Source organism: Elephantulus edwardii, unplaced genomic scaffold (assembly GCF_000299155.1).
Source record: "Elephantulus edwardii isolate Elephantulus edwardi_28Jun2011 unplaced genomic scaffold, EleEdw1.0 scaffold00288, whole genome shotgun sequence".
Lineage (NCBI taxonomy): Eukaryota > Metazoa > Chordata > Mammalia > Macroscelidea > Macroscelididae > Elephantulus > Elephantulus edwardii.
Genome location: NW_006400038.1, coordinates 2,711,217 through 2,717,454, shown reverse-complemented (window position 1 = coordinate 2,717,454; position 6,238 = coordinate 2,711,217).

Here is a 6,238-nt window from a genome sequence, read left to right as displayed (position 1 = left end):
GTTTGTTGTTGTTGTTGTTATGTGCCATCGAGTCGTTTCCGACTCATAGCGACCCTATGCACAACAGCTCTAAACCCTGCTCTATCCTGCGCCAACCGCACCGCCTCTGACACACCCATCCCGATTACCCCAGTCACCGAATCAATCCATCTCATAGAGGGTCTTCCCCTCCTGCGCTGTCCCTCCACCCTCCCAAGCATGATGTCCCTCTACAAGGACCCGTCCCTCCTGGAAACATGTCCAAAGTATGTCAGACGAAGTCCCAGAATCCTTGCCTCCAAAGAGCAGCTTGGTTTAATCCTCTCCAAGATGGATCTGTTTGTTTTCCTGACAGTCCATGGTACATTCAGTACCCTTCTCCAGCACCACAGCTCAAAAGCATCCACTCTCCTTCTGTCCTCCCTAGTCATTGTCCAACTCTCTGATGCATAACAAGCGATTGCAAATACCATGACCTGTATCAGGCGCACCTTAGTCTCCAGAGAGTTACCGTTGCTCCTGAGTACTTTTGAGAGGTCCCTAACGGCAGACTTTCCCATTGCGATACGCTTTTTGATTTCCTGACTGCTAGTACCAAGAGTGTTGACTGTGGAGCCGAGCAAAGTGAAGCTGTGAACACTCTCAATCTCTTCGTCATCCATCCTGATGCTGCCAATTGGTCCAGTGGCGAGAATCTTTGTCTTCTTGATGTTGAGCCTTAGTCCATATTGAAGGCTGCAGTCCTTGACCCTTTGCAGCAAGTGCATGAGGTCCTCCTCAGTTTCAGCAAGCAAGGTTGTGTCATCTGCATAACGGAGATTGTTAATAGATCTTCCACCAATCCTGATGCCACAATTCTCCTCATAGAGCCCAGCCTCTCGGGTAATCTGCTCTGCATACATGTTGAAAAGGTATGGAGACAGGATGCATCCCTGGCATACACCCTTCCCTATTTTGAACCATGCAGTGTTACCCTGCTCTGTTCTGACTACTGCTTCTTGGTCCAAGTATAGGTTTCGTATTAGCACAATTAAATGTTCTGGGATTCCCATTCTTCTCAGAGTCAGCCACAGTTTGTTATGATCCACACAGTCAAATGCCTTTGCATAGTCAATGAAACACAGATAGACATTCTTCTGGTATTCCCTGCTTTCAGCCAAGATCCATCTAACATCAGCAACGATATCCCTAGTACCACGACCCCTTCTAAACCCAGCCTGGACTTTGGGTCACCTTTCTTTGGAATGGGAACAAATATAGATCTCTTCCAGTCAGTTGGCCAAGTGGTTGTTCTCCAGATTTCTTGGCACAGCTTGGTGAGCACATCCAGGGCAACATCTGTTATCTGAAATACTTCAATTGGCATACCATCTATTCCTGGGGCTTTATTTTTTGCTATTTCCTTCAAAGCAGCTTGAACTTCTTCCTTCATCACCATAGGCTCTTGCTCATATGTTATTTCTTTAAATTCCTCTGTATCTGCCAATTCCTTTCTATATAATGACTCAGTATATTCCTTCCATCTTCTTGCTTAGGAAGACCCAGGGTCTGGCTTCTTCAGGGGCAGGGTGGCTCAGGACTTACTGATGGCCTTGAGCAGTCGTCTCCATCTCTCGGCTCAGCAGGCCAGCCTTTCTTCCATGCCTGTCACACGCAAGCTAGCAAGGTGCCCCAGTGCCTCCTTCGTGCTGTCAAAGCTCCAAGTCCTGAGCCCAGCAATCTAGCTGCAGCTTGTTGTCCTGTGTGCTCATTTCTTTCTTTTTTTTTTCGTGATGCAAATTTCCAGACTATCTTTTAATAAATGAAATGAACTTTTATATATAATATAATGTGTGTGTGCACATGTGTGTGTGAGAAGTCTGTTGTTTAAGAGTTGATTTTACTAATATATAACATTCATTTAAAATTATTTTTAAATTAAATATTGGCCACAGAATATTGCATAAACACTTAAGAGACATAAGGTATAAGGAAAAAATGTCTCACATCTGTTTAATTAAGAGTAATATCTTAAAGCTCTGGTGGTGTGGGATTGTGCTGCTTACCCAAAGGTGGTATCTCTCGGCTGGTTCGAATCCACCAGTGACTCTCAGCATGGATACTCTGATAGCTGCAGTAACATGGTGGTTGGTACTGAGGAGGAATGAGGTGAGACACAGAAGCCCTGCCTCTATTGTCATCAAAGAACAGCATGACTCCACTTGCACTCTTGCCAAAATATTGGTTGTGGGTCCTATTTCTTCACTGTGTCCTTTCAGAATAAAGACAAGCAGCTGGTCAAGGTAGCCTAATTCTGAGCACCTGTCTGTGCTTGAGTGTTAGTGAAGGAGAGAGCTTCAAATGAGTTCTGGCTTTGTCATGGGGAGATGAACTCTTAACATCAGAAATTCCTTGTTTCTATCACATGTTGTTAATGAATCAATGCAACTCATAGTGAGGTAACGGGCATAAGATGGCAGCCAAGTTCCACTGGGGTTTCAATGGCTGATTTGGGGGTGTGCTCATTTCTGAACCGAACAATATGCTCAGGAAAATACATGGTGATGGACTTGGGTCTCCAGTACATACTCTAATCCTGAATGCAGCAGAAATTCAACTCCACCAGCAAATCACACTTGATGAGGGTGAGGCTCTAAATGGTCTTACAGAGTAAAATCAAGGTCATTATTAGGAAAGAAGTACATTTTGCTGGGCAAGAAAGAACAACAGGCAGCATTTTAGTTTGTGTTAAGAGAACTCAGCATTTCTCTAGGGAAACCCTAAACAAAAAATGCTGGTCAGTTAGTAAGACCAATACCATCTAAAGGGAAAACTCAATTAAGACGCAGGTTGAAACTGTAGTAACATTCATTTACAGGGAGTTGCCTCTGATGATGTCTACTTTTTCCTAGACAATTCTCATAAAACTTGCAAAGAAGGCTGCAGTCAGTAGCTTTCCATGCCTGCCTGGGTTTTGGACTCCAGATGTCCACACCTGGGTCCCCACCCTCGTCACCAAGGGTGTGCTGAGACCTTAGAAGTCCTGACATGTGGAGGTGGGCGGAGCAGACATGGCACAGCCCACCCAGGGAAGGGACACACAATTCCCAATTCACAAAATGCACTGGAAATTGTCTATTTTCATAAGGGCTACTCCAGAAGAGATAATTTGTGGGCAGAATGACTCATGACAACTGCATTTGGCCCACATAGAAGACAAAGAGCTTGGAACATCACTAAAATGAGAAAAATTGGGCAAAACAGATGCAGCACTTTAGGATCTTTTAAATAGCCTCTTTCTGCCTACTTTTCTCATTTCAAGCTGTTCTGTCCTGCTCATTAAATATTGACTGAGGTCTTGCTATTCTTGGCTCAAAGGGTATGCAGCTGGGGTTGGAAAATACTCTTTTAAACAAGCACAACTTTTTATTTCTCCAAGTTTTCTGATATTATCTTTGCAAAGATGACTCTGGATTACTCTGGATGACCTTAAAACATCTTGGCTTGTTTGTAGGTGGGGGAAGTTAATAGAGCTTCCAGACAGGTCTCTCCACACGTGAAGGACATCCAGTGTTCAGGCTGCATGGTATGGGTGTTCCAGCCCTGGTCAGTTCTCTTTTTTGGGAAACCACGGAACTCCGTAGCACTCTCAACCCCTGAAGATGATGCTTTACTATTCAGGGTGCTTCCCCGCTCAGACTCTATTGAAAGGTCGAGAGTTTGTGTCCATTCAGAGGTCCCTTGGGAGAAAGGCCTGGGAACCTATTTTGAAGAATCAGCTTGAAAACTCTGTGGAAGGCAGTTCCACTCTAACACACATGAAGTACCGAAAGTGAGAGATGAGAGCAGCTGCTTTTGGTGTCTCTGGATGCTGTGGCAGATACACCCTGCCTGGTGAGAAAGGAGGGACTGCTTATGCCTAATCCTCTTTATGGATGGCAACAGACCATTCACCTTAGCAGTAGTGGGGCCTGACCTCATTGCCTTAGCATCGTATTGGCTGAAGCCCAGGAGACTGTGAACGCTTGTGGAATGTGAAATATTCCTGGTACCTTGAAAATGTCACTGTATATATGAAATACCAAATAGAATGGATTTTAAATGTTAAGTGTTCATCTTTCTACTTTATTCTGTATACCACAGTCTTCCAATCCTAACAAAGACTGAAATCTGAGGTGAATCAACTGTTAAAATGGATTTTGCTGTTGTTGTTTGGTGCTGTTGAGTTCACCATGACTCACATGAGCCCTGTGAACGGTGGACTGGAGCCCAGCTCTGTCAGGCACCATCCTCAAGCCCACTGTTACCATCACTGTGTCAGTCCATCTTGCTGGGAGGTCCTCTCCAACTGACATTATGCCAAAGGCTCTTCTGAATCAGTTTGAATTTGTAGTAGTTTCCTATTAATTACCATCCCAGTTGTTTTTAAATAATCTTCAGCAAGATTTAATTTATGTTGTCTAAAATTGATCAAGCATACAATCAGGAAGCATTATAAATAACCTGTATTGCAAGAGTTGGAAATAAGAAGGACTGGTAGTTGGAAAATGCAGAGTTGGTGATAGAAAGGAGTCAGGAAATTTAATGACAGAATTTTATACAATGTTTTTCTAAAAAATATAAATAATGATTATACATATGGACCTCCCTTGAGAGACAACACAGGAATCAGACAGACTACATGTGTGGGAAGAATCAATGAAGAAGCTTAATAACAGGAGTAGCAACAAGGTCAGGGGCTGAATAAAGAACAGCTCATCACTCCTGTTCAATTTAAATTCAAATTAAACCTGAAGAAAATGAAAATAAGTCAGTAAGAATCAAAATATGACCTTGAGTCTTTCCCACCTGAATTTAAAAACCATGTCAAGAAAAGATCTGCTAAACAGAACCTAAAGGACTTTGTGAAAATAAGACCAGCATTGCAGGACACACTGAGAGATGTCCTTCTTACAGAGGTGCCACAGAAAGCAGCATGGACCAAAGTAACTAGCAACAACACCAAACTCAACAAAATGATAGCACTAAAACCCTGCCTTTCAGTAATCACACTGAATGTGAATGGTTTGAATGTACCACTGAAGAGAAGAAGAGTAGCATACTGGATAAAAAAACCCAAACTTCATCAATATGTCGTCTACAAGAGATACACCTAAAAAATGAAGATAAAGAAAGACTAAAAATAAAAGGATGGGAAAAAATATATCATGCAAATGGCAACCAGAAAAATGCAGGAGTAGTGATATTAATCTCTGATAAAATAATTTTCAATGTAATAACCATCACAATAGATAAGGAAGGTCACTACATAATACTTAAAGGGTCAATAAAACAAGAGGACATAACAATAATAAATATCTATGCAATAAATAAAAGACCTGCAAAATATATAAAAAAATTAACAAAAGAAAAAAGGAAATACACAGCACTACTGTAGTACTTGGAGACTTCAATACACCACTATCAAGAGAAGATAGAACTACTAGAAAAAACTCAAAAAAGATGCTCAAGAATTAAACCAAACAATAAGACTTGACCTCACAGATATTTATAGGCTAATGCACCCCCAAAAAACACAGTATATCTTCTTCTCCAATGTGCATGGAACATTTTCCAGAAGAGATCACATTTTAGGTAACAAGGCAAGCATCAATGAATTAAAAAACATAAAAATAATACAAAGCATTTTCTTAGACCACAATTCAATAAAATTAGAAATTAATAACACGAAGAGAAAGGAGAAAAAGCATACATTTGGAAGCTGAACAACACCTTCCATTAACATGAGTGAGAAAAAATAAAACATGAAATGACAAAGTTCCTTTAAAGAAATGAAAATGAGAACACCACTTAAGCAATAATCAGAGGTCAATTTATAGCAATCAGCAAACATTATCAAAAGGCAGGAAAAAATGACCATTGACTCTCTAAAACAGTATCTCCAACAAATTAAAAAAGAACAGCCAGAAAATCCGACACTCTCTAAAAAAACTGAAATTATAAAAATTGTTTGTTGTTGTTATGTGCCGTCGAGTTGCCTGCGACTCATAGCGACCCTATGCACAACAGCCCTAAACTCCGCTCTGTACTGTGCCAATCGCACTGTCTCTGACACTCCCATCCCAATTATCCCAGTCACTGAATCAATCCACCTCATAGAGGGACTTCCTCTCCTGCGTCGCCCCTCCATCCTCCCAAGCATGATGTCCCTCTCTAAGGACCGGTCTCTCCTCACTACATGCCCAAAGTAAGTTAGACGGAGCCTCAGAATCCTTACCTC